General features: G+C 42.9%; 1 long non-coding RNA gene across 1 annotated transcript in view; it reads right to left on the reverse strand.

Moving 5' to 3' along the window:
- The window catches only part of LOC102499070 (uncharacterized), a 27,196-nt gene extending 24,377 nt beyond the window's left edge, over nucleotides 1–2,819 (reverse strand). Inside the window, exons 1-2 of the long non-coding RNA XR_337699.1 lie at nucleotides 2,789–2,819; nucleotides 1,427–1,521 (exon numbers count right to left, since the gene is read on the reverse strand). This is a non-coding gene — a long non-coding RNA (uncharacterized LOC102499070). The remainder of the gene's footprint in view (nucleotides 1–1,426; nucleotides 1,522–2,788) is intronic.
- Nucleotides 2,820–15,795: the final 12,976 nt, after the last annotated feature.

Below are 15,795 nucleotides of genomic sequence, written 5' to 3' on the forward strand. Positions count from 1 at the left end.
ATCTTGGGCACGCATGCACACATGCCCAGCGTGAGTTTAAGCCACCGGGTCCGGGACACGAACCGCGGTTGACTACGTGGGAGTCCAGCGACATAGTCCTTAGCTAACTGCTGGTCCCCCAGCTCTACCTATTCTTACTGCCAGGCACAAGCCCATCGTCTGATCTTGACGTAAGCACTGTCCAACCGTGTGCACGCATGGTGCCTGCTGACGAGGCGTCATATTTTAATTAATACAGTCTGTAAGCTCATTAGCTTTTTTGGCAATCGCACCTCACTGGTGACTTGGGTTATGAACACGAATTTCGTCCCTGTGTGCTGCAGCAAAGCAATCTTTACTTCATCTTCTAGTTCTGATGCGTTTAGAGCCGGGAGCAGGTCGTGTCATCACTCCCTATTCAATTTCAACTTGTCAGGCTTTGCCTACCACTTAGTCCTGAGAGCCCTGATTCAATCAATCGCTGCATCCCCATCTTGTTGAGCTTTTGAAAACCCAGAAATGTGATCAGGTCTCTAAATTTTCATCCAAGCTCTTCAGCGTGTCTACAGAAACTTTCCGGGTTGACATCGTCCCTTCATCACCTTAATCGTGTTTGTGGTCACAAAGCCAAACGCGGTCCCCCAGTGCTGTCATTCAGCTCAGGCACCCCCACCTGCCCTTAGCCGCAAGAGCGACCCCTTCCCAGTAAATGCTGAGCTGCAAGTATGTGACGCCTACCCTTCTCTACAACCCGCAGTCTGGAAATCCTGTTAATAGGCGATGCGGTGGGAACCAGCAGTTAGCGTAATGGCTATGTCGCTGGACTCCCACGCAGTCAACCGTGGTTCGCGTCCCGGACCTGGTGGCTCAAAACCCACGATGGGCGTGTGTGCATGCGTGCCCAGGATCCCAAGAGGAAAATGGAGGAGAAGGGATTGCGGCGTGGCCATCCCCTCTAGGGGGTGATTTCTCACTTTCTGTCTCTCTGTCTCTCTCTGTCTGTCTGGTGAGTGCATGCGCTCTATAGCGAAAACCTCTCAAAAAAAATAAATAAATAAAAAGGCGATGCGGTTACAACATTGTGGCTCGTTCCGCATCGCAGTGATATTCTTTCCTTTTCTCCATGCTTATCAAGTGTTCTAGACGGAAGCTAACATGGTCATCGCTTTCAGCCACCACTTCCCTCACCACCTTCTAGGACAGCCTCGGGTATCCATGGGTAACCATGTTGTGTCTCACCGGTTCTCCACTGCACAGTAGAGATTATTGACAGACTCGGTCACTGCATTCACAGTTTCCTCGCTGAGGACAATGTATCAGCTCATTCAATAGTGCTCAGTATCACCACACACACACACACACACACACACACATGTGCACACACCATATATTGACAGCTTAAGAAAAGACAGATTGATATCAGACAGACAAGCTTATTAACATGTACCTCGTATGCACATGAGCAATCAGGACAGTGAGTGCGTCTCGCAGAGAAGGCCTAGAACTCCAGCTCGCATAGCCTCTGCAGATAAAGGAGGAAGGCTGTAAAGGAGGCAAGTTAGGGGAAGGTGGTCAGAAAGCACTGTGAACGAGAGTCAGCTTCCCATGTGGGTTTGTCAGTCCCTTCTCCAGAGATAAACGTCTCTTGTGATTTAATTATCCTCTCCCTGGAGCAGAGACCGTGAGAGAGAGATGGAGATTCCTCTTACATGTAAATGTCTCTTCCAAAAGGGTAACTTGCACTCTGTCCTCAGTCTCTCTTCCTTCTGCTCTTTCTCAAAATAATCCTTCTGGCAAAGAGGCATATTTAGGGGTGTGATAGCCTCGTCTTCAACATCTCCATTCTCAGAGTCATTTTCCACATTGGGGCCAGCAACAAAACAGTAAGATTCAGTTTTTCTTCTTTCTTTTTTTTGGAGAGGTTTTTGCTATAGGGCATGTGCACTTGCCAGCCAGCCAGAGAGACAGAGAGACAGAAAGCAAGAAATCACCCCCCCCTCCACCCCCGTGGGGAGGGCCACTCCGCAATCCCTTTTCCTCCATTCTCCTCTCAGGATCTTGGGCACGCACGGACACGTGCCCGGCGTGAGTTTTAAGCCACCGGGTCCGGGACGCAAACTGCAGTCGACTACGTGGGAGTCCAGCGACATAGCCGTTACACTAACTGCTGGTCCCAACCAGTTTTTCTTTGTCATCTTGAACATTGCTTCTAGCACTGGGACAGTCTCACCTTTGTTGTGCTTATTCCAAATACTATTTCTTAGGTTTTTTTTTTTTTTTTTTGGGTGGGTTTTTGCTATAGGGGCCGTGAGCTCGCCTTGCTATAGGGCGCGTGCGCTCGCCAGACAGAGAGAGACAGAGAGACAGAAAACGAGAAATCACGCTCCAGGGGGGATGGTCATGCCGCAGTCCCTTCTCCTCCATTCTCCTCTCAGGATCTTGGGCACGCACGCACACGCGCCCGGCGTGAGTTTTAAGCCACCGGGTCCCGGACGCGAACCGCTGTCGACTACGTGGGAGTCCAGCGACATAGCCATTACGCTAACTGCTGGTTCCCTCTTAGGTATTTTTAATCATGTAGGTGGTCTTGTCCTGGTCACTTACATGCTTTTCTTTCAGATAGTCCCTCATCGCTGAGTCTCCAGTGTCATAACAGTTCTCTGTTCTGCTCATCATTTCCCTCTCTGCTCTTTTTGGGCAATGCTGAGCCTTTCTTCCCAGTGTGGACCCCCAGTCCAAGACTGTCTTTCTTGGACCAGCCTCTAGGTTCCAACAGCGACAGCGTCTCCGGCCCACGCCCATCGCTTACCTGTGTATGTGCACACTCAGACGCTCACTCGCACACGGAACCTGGAGACCTAGAACCCGAGGATTCCGTCAGTTCTAACTTCTAAGCAGTTGCCATTCAAAGTGTGTCCTCTTTTTCTACAATGCCAAATGAATCCCCGTTTTCTAAAACTCTTTTGATGGAACTAATTTTCTAGGTCACTTGGTTTTCTAAAATGGCATGATATAACTCTTCTCTAATTCTTTATAAATAAACATTAGTAATAAAGTAAAATTTAGGTAACTTGGTATCCCCTTTTCTTCCATTGCATTAGTTATATTTAGACTATTCCTTTGTGTTAATGTCAGAACAAAACAAAAGCTGGGAACCAAACACAGAATAATGACTAAAAAACTCATTAATTAGAGTCATGTTTACATTCTCACCGTCAATCTTATTTGAACTGATTTCTCCTGTTTAATGTGATTCTTCAAGTTTTTTATTAAGAAATTCTATGCCGGAACCAGCAGTTAGCGTAATGGCTATGTCACTGGACTCCCACGACTGCAACTCAAGTCCTGGACCCAGTGGCTTAAACTCACGCTGGGCGTGTGTGTGCGTGCCCAAGATCCTGAGAGGAGAATGGAGGAGAAGGGATTATGGCATGGCCATCCCCTCTGGGGGGTGATTTCTCGCTTTCTGTCTCTCCGTCTCTCTCTGTCTTTCTGGCGAGCACACGCGCCCTACAGCAAAAAACTCTCCAAAAGAAGAAAAGAAAAAAAAAAAAAAAAAAAAAAGAGGTGCTATGCCTTGGCCCTCCCATAGTCTAGTGGTTAGAGAAGCCAGACCGATATGGTTGAAAGTGGTTCGAATCATTGCCCTTGAGGCTTAAAAAACACAGTGGACATGTGTGTATATGTGCCCCAAATGCCAGTGGGGTGGAGAACTGGAGGAGAAGGGAGACTGCTGCAGGGCCACACTGCACTGGGGCATGCTTTCTCCTCTCTGTCTCTCTGTTTGTCTATCTCTGTCTGATAAGTGCATATATCCGCCGGCAATTAAAAAAAAAGTAAGCAATTCTATGCCTGAGTTTGTACTATGTGTGAGCACAGAAAACTTGCGCATCTCATGGAAAGTTTAATTAACTGATAAGACACTTAGAATAATTTCTGACACACAATAGGTGCTCAGCAAGTGTTAGTTCATCAGTATTTCACATTGTGTGAGGTTTAAAAAGCATATGGTTACCAATTTTTTCTTTTTGCTAGAGGGTACCTGTGCTTGTTGGAGGGAGACCGAGAGGTGGAGAGGAGGAAGCACCTCCATACATCCATGTCCCATGGTCGTATCACAATCCTTCCTCTCTCTCTCCCTCCTTCGAGGGCTTTGGGCATGTACTCCCATGCCAGGCAGGTTTCTCAAGCCTCCAGGCCTGGGACTGAAACCACATGGCTCACCATGTGGGATCCAGTCGCCTTAACCACCAGGCCACAGAGCCAGTCCCATAGTATTGGTTGCTTTAACAACAATAGAATAGGGATCTACACCAATTTGCTGACTGACATTCTCTTGTTCCATTTTATGTTACTGAGGATCCTCACTGTAGGTTTCATAATGTACACAGGAGTGGAGGATGTTCGAAAATCTTAGTTGTCACACGGCCTATCTGCCATGGCACCAGTGGAAAGGTGCCTCTGCTAATGGCCGAGGCCATATGGTGTCGGTTCCTGGTTCCACTAAACAGGTAGTAGTAGTAGTGCCACCTCTGGAGGCTTCCTCACAAAGAAAACTCAGCTTGGGTTCCTGCAAGTCACTATGCTCACCAGAATGGCAGCCAGTCCTTGAGTCTTGGCTAGATGTTCATGTGTAGATAAGGAGCCCGGGCCAGAATGCCAATGCACACACTGCTGCCTCCAGCACTAGCAACGAGTCAGACGAATGACAGCACACTGGAAGACATTGCTGACTGACGTTTGGGCTCTACCGCAACAAGAGCCCCGTGGGAGTAGTGAACAGGTCAGGAGCTGGCGCTGCTCTGCACGACGCGCTTCAGAGTGTTATCACAGCAGAATGCTTACTAGGGTATCCGAAGTAAGTCAACTAAGATGGCACTTCATAATTCAGCCTATAAGCACATGTGTGCGAGGGAAAGGCAATAAATGCTTTGTAGTAATAACTAAGCAGTAAAATATGATCGACTTTTTTCTTACGTGGGCCAGCTATCATTAGATGACAAACTGTAGTACTGCAATTCTGGGTTTTCGTATGATAATTACATACAGAAGATTGTCAGATATAGCAAGCCACAATATAGAACACCCAGTTCAATTTGGATTTGGGTCAAACAATAAATACTAATTTATATAGAAAAACCTATACACAGAACTGTAGGGTAATGCTCTGTAATGATCTTACTGCAATGATGTAAGTGATTAATGGTCACAAAAATATTTCTAATTTAATTTTTGCAGAGGGTGCATGTACTTGTCAGAGGGAGATAGAAGAGAGAAAGTACGAAATCACCTCCCCCCGTGGAGATCATGCTTCAATCCCTTCTCCTCCATCTCTCCCTCTTTCGGGGATTTGGGGCACATGCTCCCCTGAACACAGAGTAGGCTGCCAGACCTGAAACTCAGACTATGCAGCTGGCCACGTGGGGTCCAGCAGACAGGATCACAACTGTACCATGCCGTGGGCGGGCCCCACAAAATAGAACTTTTGTTCCAAATCTCTGACTTCAGTTTCCCAGAATGACAGAAAAATGAAAGTTAGACAAGAGTTGAGAGTGATGGGTAAACTTTGAAAACTTGCATGAGAAGGAATTTGCTGCTTCATATCCATTCATCGCGATGTGCCAGGTGACTGAAGAGGTTCTCTTCCAGTATTATTCAAGCATGAAATGACAAAGCTGATAGACAGTTGAAGCAAATAATGTTTTCGATTGCATCATGACTTTGGGGCTTGTTATTAATAACCATTTTACCTTCATTAATTACAGGAGCTTTATTTATTCCACTGAGTTTCAGAGAGGAGAATATGCTCTAAGATGTTCTTTCCATTTAAAAATTCATTTGAATGAAATATAGAACATAGACATTTGAGCATGATTTAAACTAATGGTATCCATCAATCATAATTAAGAGTATATAGAACTGAAATGAGAACATTTTAACTAATTTACTTAAAAATATTTACTATGTGCTAGACTGTTTCATATATATAAGGGGACTTCCAAAACTTCATGAGAAATGAAATTAAAGTACAAGTTTATTTTGGGGCAAATGTTTTTTCCAAATCCATGTACAGTTTTTTCCATACTATGCAATTTTCATAAACCTTCCCAAGACTACTAGTATTATGTTATTTAAAATTCCTGAGAATGCATGGCATGTGAATAGTCAATATTTGGCCTGAAGCCAGTATGCCTGCTTTAGAGTCCACTTAGAACAGCTCTCCCCAACCCTTCCCAGAGGCTTCGGTGGTAGCTGGTTGGTGTTAACCACTGACACTAGCCAGTGGTCTGCACTTCCTGCCACAGCCCCCTAAGGTGGTCCTGATATGTTCCCCTATAAATCCTATGCTGGGCTCAGGTTTTTTTTCATATTTCTCTGTGTCTTAACATTATTGATTGTGGGGCCAGCAGGTGACATGGTGGTTAAAGCACTAGATTCCAACATGGCCAACCACAGTTCGAGTTCTGGACCCAGTGACTTGAAACTCATGCAGATTTGTGAATGCCCAAAATTTTGAGAGGAGAATCGAGAAGAGATTGCAGCATGGCCAACTCCCCACCCATGGGAGGTGATTTCTCACCTTTCTTCTCTCTGGGTGAGCCCACGCACCCTATGGCAAAATTTTTAAATAAGAAATTACTTCAAATTAGCCTTTGTGTCTATTTTTGAGAAATACATTTGTCACAGCAGTCTTATAGAAGATGGTCTGGGGTCCCTTGGTCAGGCTGAGCTTATACTAGCAGAAGAAACTAAGCCTATAACATATAACTCTATAAGAATAGCATCTAACAGGTGTTTACATTTTATTGATGCACTTTTTCCTTTTAAAAATATGTCTTGAGGCCGGCAGATGGCGCAGTGATTAAGGACATTGTACTCCCACATAGCCGACTGCGATTTGAATCCCAGACCTGGTGGCTTGCTTTCTCACTCTCTCTCTTTCTGTCTGTCTGTCTCTCTCACTCTGTCCCTCTCTGGTCAAATTAAAATAAATCAATTAATAAATAAAGTTAAATGAAATAATTCTTTAAAAAATGTCTTTCTCTCACATGAGAGAGAAAGGGAGAGAGAGAGAGATACACTTGACAGCATCTCGCTGGCCACAGTCTTCTCCCCAAGCCTCCCAGCCAGCTCGGATCACAAACACACATAGATGCACTCAGCACGGGCAGGTCTGCTCAGGATCAGAACCTGGGCCTTCCATGCGGCCACAGCACTGAGCAGCAGCCCCCTACTGCCCGCCACTCCCTGAGCCCTGGGCACTTTGTTGTGGGAATGTATTTGGTGAAATATTAGTAAATGGATGCATTTATGTAAGTCTACCCAAATCAAGAAATAAAATAACTAGGCTACGAGGAACCCCCTGTATTTCCTTTATATGGCTATCCACCCACACGTGCAAGGTTTAACTACATAGAATAATCGCTCCTGGTTTTGAACTTTGTATGAAAGTATATTTTGTCTTACTTCATTCAGGCTGCTATAAAATTACCATAGACGGGTGGCTTACACACGAGAGATTTTACTTTTCACGGCTTTTAGGAGCTGGAAGTCCAAGTGGCGCTGGCCAAGTTGGTGTGTGGTGAGGGCTTGCTCCTCCTTCCTCTGTCCTCACAGGGAGGAGGGGTGAGGGAGCTCTGTAGGGTCCGGGTCATAAGGGTGCTCATCACATTCATGAGGCTTCCACCCCAGGGCCTATGGGCCCCACCCCAGCACAGCATCTCCAGGGTGATGAATTTCAACAAAAGAACTTTGATGGGCCTTAAACATCCAGCCCGTTACAATGGTCTTTGTATTTGTTTCTTACTCCACGTTACATCTGTGTGGCTCATTCATCCATGTTGCTGTGAGTAGCAGTAGTTTATTTTAAGTGCTGTCACCATATTGTCATCCTATCTGTCATGTTGTCGTTGGTTTTTGTTACCAGGAATAAGGTGGTCATGAATATCCCATTTCTATCTTTGGGGGTATAAATGTACACATTCACGTTGATTTTACATTTAGAAATCTATTTATTGGATGATAGGGCGACGAGTCAAGGTTGCTTGCGAAGATATACATGGCACAAAAGGATTGGATTTTTTTCTTTTTTTTGGAGAGGTTTTTGCTAGAGGGCGCGTGTGCTCGCCAGACAGACAGAGAGACAGAGAGACAGAACGCGAGAAATCACTCCCCAGAGGGGATGGCCATGCCGCAATCCCTTCTCCTCCATTCTCCTCTCAGGATCTTGGGCACACACGCACACGCACCCAGCGTGAGTTTAAGCCACCAGGTCCGAGACTCGAACCGCGGTCGACTACATGGGAGTCCAGTGATACAGCCATTACACTAACTGCTGGTCCCAAAGGGATTGAATTTTTCACTTCTGTTTCCTTTTTATAATTTTCTTTTTAAAAAATAATTTTTAATTTAACTTTATTTATTTTATTTTAATTTTACCAGAGAGGAGGAGGGGGAGAGAGAGAGAGATAAGAGAAGAGAGAGAAAGAAAAAATGAGAAAGCAAGCCGCCAGGTCTGGGACTCAAACCATGGTTGGCCATGTGGGGGTCCTGTGCCCTCAACCACCATCACCTGCCAGCCCCTAATTTCCTCTTTTTTGAGAGAGACTTTTGCTATAGGATGTGTGTACTCGCCAGTGAGACAGGAAGAGACGTATAAAGAGAAAGCAAGAAATTTTATGGTCTGTAGGGTCTGAAAATGAGACTTCTGTAGATTTTTTCTCGAGATTTAGTCATTTCTCATTCTTTTATTTATTCTTCATTAATTTCACCCATGGTTTATCAATTTTATTGGCATCTATAAATAATTGATTTGCTCTTTATTATTGTACCTTTTTTCTTTTCTGTGTAGTTTCTTTTTGTTTTGTTTTGTTTTTTAGTTAGCTTTTTGAGACGCAAGTTAAGTCATCAATGCCTTTCCTGTTTCTAATTATGTGTTTAAAGCCAAATAGCACTTTCTAAGCAAAGCGTTAGCTACATTCACCAAGTGTTGATAACCAAATTGACATAAAGTCAATTTTACTAAATATTTCACGTGTAACTAGAAAAATGTGTATTCTTCGGCAGTGTATAATCTACTGTGTGTCCATTAAGTCAACTTGGTTCATGGTGGTGCACTTCAAATCTGCTTGGTCTGGTACATACTAAGAGGTGTGCCTCTAAATTTCCCACTGTAAGTGTAGATTTGTCTATTTCTTTTCATTTTGAGGCTGTATAATTAGACACCTACAAGTTTAGGGATTGTGTGTGTATGTGTGTGTGTGTGTGTGTGTGAGAGAGAGAGAGAGAGAGAGAGAGAGAGATTTGATCATTTCATAATTATGAAATGTCACTCTTTTTCTCTGGTCACTTGTTGCTTTAGTAATTACTTTGTTTGAAATAATTACAGCCACGCAAACTTTCTTTCTCTTGCCTTTTATGTTTGCCAGTCCCTCCCCTCCCAGTGTGTGTATGTGTGAGTTTTAAGTAGCATAGGTTGCATTTTTTACAGTGTTAAACTTGGCCTGACAATTTTTACCTTGTTTGTTTTATCAAAGTGTAACGTGCATACACAAACGCTTACACCGTCAATGCATAACTTGCTGAGCTTTTATGAATGGAGCACTTGGATGAAGAAACACTATGTTACCAACACTCCAGCCATCCTTCTGTGCTCTTTGAGACGACCCTCGCCGGGCGAGGTCATCAGAGTCCGCTCCTCGTTTTTAGGTCTCACTGAATTTGTCTCAGGGATCACTACCCTGAATGGTCTCATCTCCTCAGTACCGGGAACTTCAGAAACGTCCACTCTTCTCTAGCATTTGGCATCTCTCTCCGGCAACTTAGCAGCACGACTTCAGCCTTCATCGCTTGTCTAGGGAGGCAATGCGGCCATGACTGTCTCTTGTCATTCTGGGACCTTAGGAACGCTGAAAGCCTGGCTCGTTTCTCTGTCCTTAGCTGCAGCCTTCTGCCAGGTCACTCTGGCTCCTCGGCCAGTAGCTCTGCTCAGAATCACTAAGGGAAACCAGGAAAAGGACATGCATGATCCTCAGATCACCTCTGAAAGTCTCCTTGACTCCAGAAATTTTGTTCTTCTAGCTTTTGTGGTAGCAGTTTTTAAAATGGCATGATTTTACCCCAAAATTTCCAGACACTGGTGGGACACAGATAAGGTTGTTTATCTGTCGACAAGGATGTGAATGGTGGCCCCAAATGGGCTGGACGGAGGTGTATCTCATGCTGGGTCAAGTCTCTTCACAGTCTAAATGATGGATAGTGTTTTCACGTAGGAACAATAAAACAATAAAAAAAAGAAAAAAATACATATGATTTTATAATGTAATGCATCTTTCGCACTGGTTTCAAGAAAATAAAACAGTTTAGGAAAAAAAATCTGTGGAGTGTGAGGTCCATTTAAATTTTTTTTTTTTTTTTTGGAGAGGTTTTTTGCTATAGGGCGCGTGCGCTTGCCAGACAGACAGAGAGAGACAGAGAGACAGAAAGCGAGAAATCCCCCTCTGGAGGGATGGCCACACCACAATCCCTTCTCCTCCATTCTCGTCTCAGGATCTTGGGCATGCACGCACATGCGCCCGGTGTGAGTTTTAAGCCACCGGGTCCGGGACGTGAACCACGGTTGACTACGTGGGAGTCCAGCGACATAGCCTTTACACTAACTGCTGGTTCCCGGTTGTCTGTGCTTTTAAACGATGCAATGTGAATTCTTCCAAAGAACTTGTTTCCCCCTGTTCTCTTGCTCTTTTCTTCATTATAAAAACTAGTTCTCCCTGCTGCTGTTTCAATGCGCATGTTTCTGGGCAACCAGAATCCGAGTCACCTGGGAGAACTGTCCGGCGCACTCAGCTCAGATACACCTCTATTTCACTTACTGCATCTCAGCCTTCCTTTTCAGCTTGATAAGACTTCTAGACTCTTTTGCCAGGGTCTTCCTCTTCCAAGGAGTGGGTCAAAAAGTGGTGTGGGGAGTTGGAACAAAAGAAGCAAGCGAGGCCCTGGTGTCATGTTGTTTATTGGCAGAGTTTAGCGGGAGCTCACAGAGCTCTCAGCAGGCTCACAAAGCCCACAGCAGTATTTGCAAGTGCTCCTTCCCTCTGGGAGCTAGCAGCAAGCATGGAGAGCAGGCAGAGCACTTCCTCCCTCCAGGAGTTCAGAGTGCACGGAGCTGAGCTGACCTGCCCTCACCCGGGGCTCACCAGCCTGAACCTAGGCTGAGCAGGGCAGCAGCGCTAGCCAGCAGGGCAGAACTGGGCATGCTGAACCTGGCAGCTGGGGCAGTACAGAGCTAGCTGACCAGGTGCTCCTTTAATCGTCCAGGGGCTGCAGGCGATAGTGGCTCATTGCCAAAAGCATACTGTCACAGGCTTTATACTCAATGGGTAAAACAGCAAAGTAATTACATAACAAGAGCACAGGCGTTAAGTCATTCACTTTGTGGCCTTCAAAGTGATAAGATAGGAGGGGAGGGAGCCAGACTAACCCACCCTAACTCCATTTGCAATACAGGCTACCATGAATATTGTTTACCGGAAAATAGAAGCAAGTGTCTATTTACTTCTTGTCCTTTAATCAGAACGTTTATTTTATTGAAATTTAATAAAACAACACATATTTTGGTTTTGAATCTTCATCTATCTGTTTGTTTCTGGCCCACCTGATCAATGTTCCAGTTCTTATATTCTTTGCCTTCTTTTGGATTATTATTATATCTTTTTAACATTCCGCTTTTGGGGACTGGCAGGTGGCATGGTGGTTGAGGTGCTGGACTCCCACATGACCGAGTATGGTTCAAGTCCAGGACCTGGCAGCTTGCTTTCACACTCTCCCCCTCCCCCACCCAGATGTGTCACTCTCTGGTCAAATTAAAATAAATGAATAAATAAATAAAGTTAAATAAATCACTCTTTTTAAAAAGTTCTGGTTTTTGATCTTTCTAGCTCTCTTAACTTGTTAGTTATATACACTTTTCACCATTATTTTAGCAGTTTCCCTGAGAATTACTACATGTATTTTTACTACATTTTTAACATTACAAGAAACTTAATAAGCAGTCTCATTTACTCTCTTTCATCAGTTTATTATTTCTGTACTTTAATTCTTTTATCATTTAACTGAGTCGACGTCACAATCCCTGTCTTTCCTAACACGCTTGTGGGCTTTTACATACATTTAGCCACTTCCTTGCTTTTCATTGCATCTCTGAGCTGCCATCTGGGAACGTTGTTCTCCTATCTGAATTTCCTCATTAATATATCCATTAGTGCAGGTCTACTGCTGACAAGTTATTTTACTTTTGGTTTGTCTAAAAATGCTTTTATTCCATTTTCAATTTTAAGAGATGTTTTCACTGGATGTGAGATTCTAGGTTAGCAGCTATTCTCCCCTTCCCCCCCAACTGTTTGAAGATATAGTGTCTTCTGGCCTCCTTGGTTTTGGTTAAGAAGTTAGATACCACTTTTTTTGCTCTTTTGTAGAAGAATGTCTTTTTCACTGAATGTCTTTGATTTTAGCAGTTTTATCAATATGTCTAGGTGTATCTTTTTAATTTTTTGTTCGTTGGTGTGGAAGGGTGTGTGGGAGTGTCTATATTTTTGTCTTGATTGGGGGTAGTAGAGCTTTTTAAATTCATTGATGTCAACATCAATTTTAGAATGTTCTCAGACATTAACTTTATTTTTATTTATTTATTTATTTATTTATTATTGTAAGGTGAGTTTACCTGCCAGAACTAGAGAGAGAGGGAAAGTGAGAAATCACTTTTCAGAAGGATGATCACACCACTATCCCTTCTCCTCCAGTCCCTTTGAAGTTTGGGATTGTACTCCCACGTCCCTGGCATGATTTTCCGGTTGCTGGACCCAGCATTCAAACTGTTCAGTTAGTCATGTAAGATCCAGCACCTCAACTTCTACGCCACCTGCTGGCCTTAACTCTTTCTATATTGTTTTGATCTATTCATTCCTTTTTTTTTTTCCTTCCAGGACCCCAACTACTGATGTTAAAGACTTTTCACACTTAAGGTATACCTAATCTGATTTTAAACTCAACCAATGAACTTCTAGTTTGAGAGCTTCAATTACTATATTCTGTAGTTCTAGAATTTCATTTGATAGTTTTTTAACTTTCAATTACCTGCCTAAATACTTCATCTTGTTTTTTTAATTGCTCAAACATATTAACTATAGTTATCATTTCTGATAATCTCATCAACTAGATTTGTATGAATTTCTCCGTATTGTATGATTTTTCTCCTGTGTCTCTGTGATCTTGTTTTCTTGTTATTTTAAAGTCTTGTTTATTTTATGGAATGTGAGACTTTGCATGTAAAATTTTAGAGACAATTAGAAATTCTGAGTGATCTTTTTTTTTAGATGGTTTTTACTTTTACTTTTGCTCCTCGTAGGCATTTAAGTTATAGGCATAGAAATAAAAAATCATCTTAATTCAGTTAGGAGCGGAGTTGACTGAGGTAAACTGTGGTTCCTGGGGCTGTTTTGATTCTGGCTCTCTGTTACTCCTGGAGTGTAGCCTTTTGTTGTTTCAACTGTAAGCTTGAAGTATCGAAGTGGTCCTCTCTCGTAAATCCTGAATTCCAATTTTTTAGCTGCTTAGTTTTCAGCCTGTCAAAGACTCCTTTTAGAACTGAGAAATGTGCCAGAGGAAGAAGCAGCACAATCCCTTGTCTTCTTCATCTTCATTCTGCAAAAGCTTTCTGTTGTATATTCTGTGGGTGGGGAGGAGGGTCCGAGTTAATTTCAGACTGTTTGGGTTAAGGCCGGTCTGGCCCATTATGACTGAACCCCCTTTAATGGCTGTTTCTGCACTAAACATGAGCGTTCCTAAATATGTAAAGTAAGCACTAGTAGATCTGAAGGGGGAATTGGCAACTATATAGCAGTAGGAAACTTTTATACCAAACTCTCCATGATGGCCAGACCCGGATGGAGAGTGCTAAGGGCCAGAGTACTTGAACAACACTAAGGGCTCTTGGCCCTAGTGGTCTCGTACGTGACACTCAACGCAACCAGAGAACCAAAGTTCTCAAGCATACCTGGAGCATTCTCCAAGGCAGACCACACATGAGGCCACAGCACAAATCCTAACAATTTAAAAATGATGGCAGTCATGGAGAGAATCGTTTCTGATCACAATGAATGAAACTAGAAATCAGTTGCAGAAGGAAAACTGGAAAATCTACAAACATGTGAATGTTGGACAACACACTCTGAAACAACCAATAAATTGAAGTAGAAATCACAGGGAACATTAGAAAATACTATAAGACAAAAACAAGTCAACATTCTAAAACATGAAAGAAATGAAAACAGTGCTGGGATTGAAGTTTATAATAGTGAACATGGAAACACTTATATTTAAAAAAAAGATCTCAAATCAAAAAACCTAACTCTACACCTCAAGGAAATAGAAAAAGAAGAACAAATTAAAACCAAAATTAGGAGGGAAAATGCAATGAAGTTAAGAGCAAAGGTTTAAAAGAAAGAGAGAGAGAGAGACTAGAAAAACATTGTAAAAAAATCAATAAAACTAAGTGTTTTTTTTTAGATCAACAAATTTGGGGCTAGAAGGTGGCGTGGTAATTAAGGCTTGGGACTCCCACATGGCCAACTGCAATTGTACCCCCAAAATTGGGTAACTATGACATTGTGAAATATATATTTGGTCTTCATTCCCCTGGTATACAAATCCTAAAATCCTCGAAATTCATGTGCTGATGAGTTTACTCATGGCTGGCAACTCCTAGGTAGCTTCAGGATAGAGGCTGATCACTGAAAAAAACAAAGGCATGATTTGAGTATTAGGAATCTCAGTCCCAACCCCAACCACTGGGTATGGTAGAGGGGCTGAAGATTAGGTTGATCCCCAATGGCCAATTATTTAATCAATCACACCTACATAATAAAAATTCCATAAGAACCCAGAAGGACAGGGTTCAGAGAGTTTCTGGAGAGCCAAACACATGGAGATACTCAGAGGGAGACAGAGCAGAGGGCACGGAACTGCTCGCCCCATACTTGTTTGTGCATCTCTGTTCTTCCCCGATATCCTTTTTATCAAACCAGTAAATGTAAGTGTTTCCTTGAGTTCTGTGAGCAGTTCCAGCTAATTATTTGAACCCAAGGAAGGGAAGTGGTCATGTAAACCCTGATTTATTGCCAGTCAGACTGAAGCACCAATCAAACAACCTGGGCTCATGATGGAGATCTAAAGTGGGAGGCATTGAAAACTCATGCCATGAGATCTGACGTTCTCTCCAGGATCAGATTAATCAATTAATTAACTTTGGATTAACTTAGAGGTCACTCAGCTGGCATCCACTACAGAATTAATTGCTTGCTTGCTGTTGGGTTGAGATCTCCACACATTTTGAGATCACAGAAGTGATTTTGGGATGAGATTAGAGAAGAAAGAGGGTTTTTTTGGTTGTTTGTTTTCTTGTTTCTTTTTTTTTTTTCCTACTCAGTAACCTAGGAGAATGAAGAAATTTTTAGAAACATAAAACCTACTAAGAGTGGGCCAAAAAGAAGCTGAAATTTTCTGAATGACTATAATGAATAAGTAGATTTAATAAAATATATTCCAACCAGAAAGATGACTTCACTGAAGAATTCTATTAAACAGTTAAAGAATCACCATCTTCTTAAAGCTCTCCCAACAAACTGAAAGGAAGGAAACTCTCCCAAACTCATTCAATAAGGCCAGCATTACCCTAATACCAAAGGCAAAGATGCAACAAGAAAAGAAAATGGCTAATTTCCCTAATGAATATTGACGCAAATCCTCAATGAAATATGAGCA

This window comes from Tupaia chinensis, unplaced genomic scaffold (assembly GCF_000334495.1).
Source record: "Tupaia chinensis unplaced genomic scaffold, TupChi_1.0 Scaffold149090_1, whole genome shotgun sequence".
NCBI classification, from domain to species: Eukaryota; Metazoa; Chordata; class Mammalia; order Scandentia; family Tupaiidae; genus Tupaia; species Tupaia belangeri.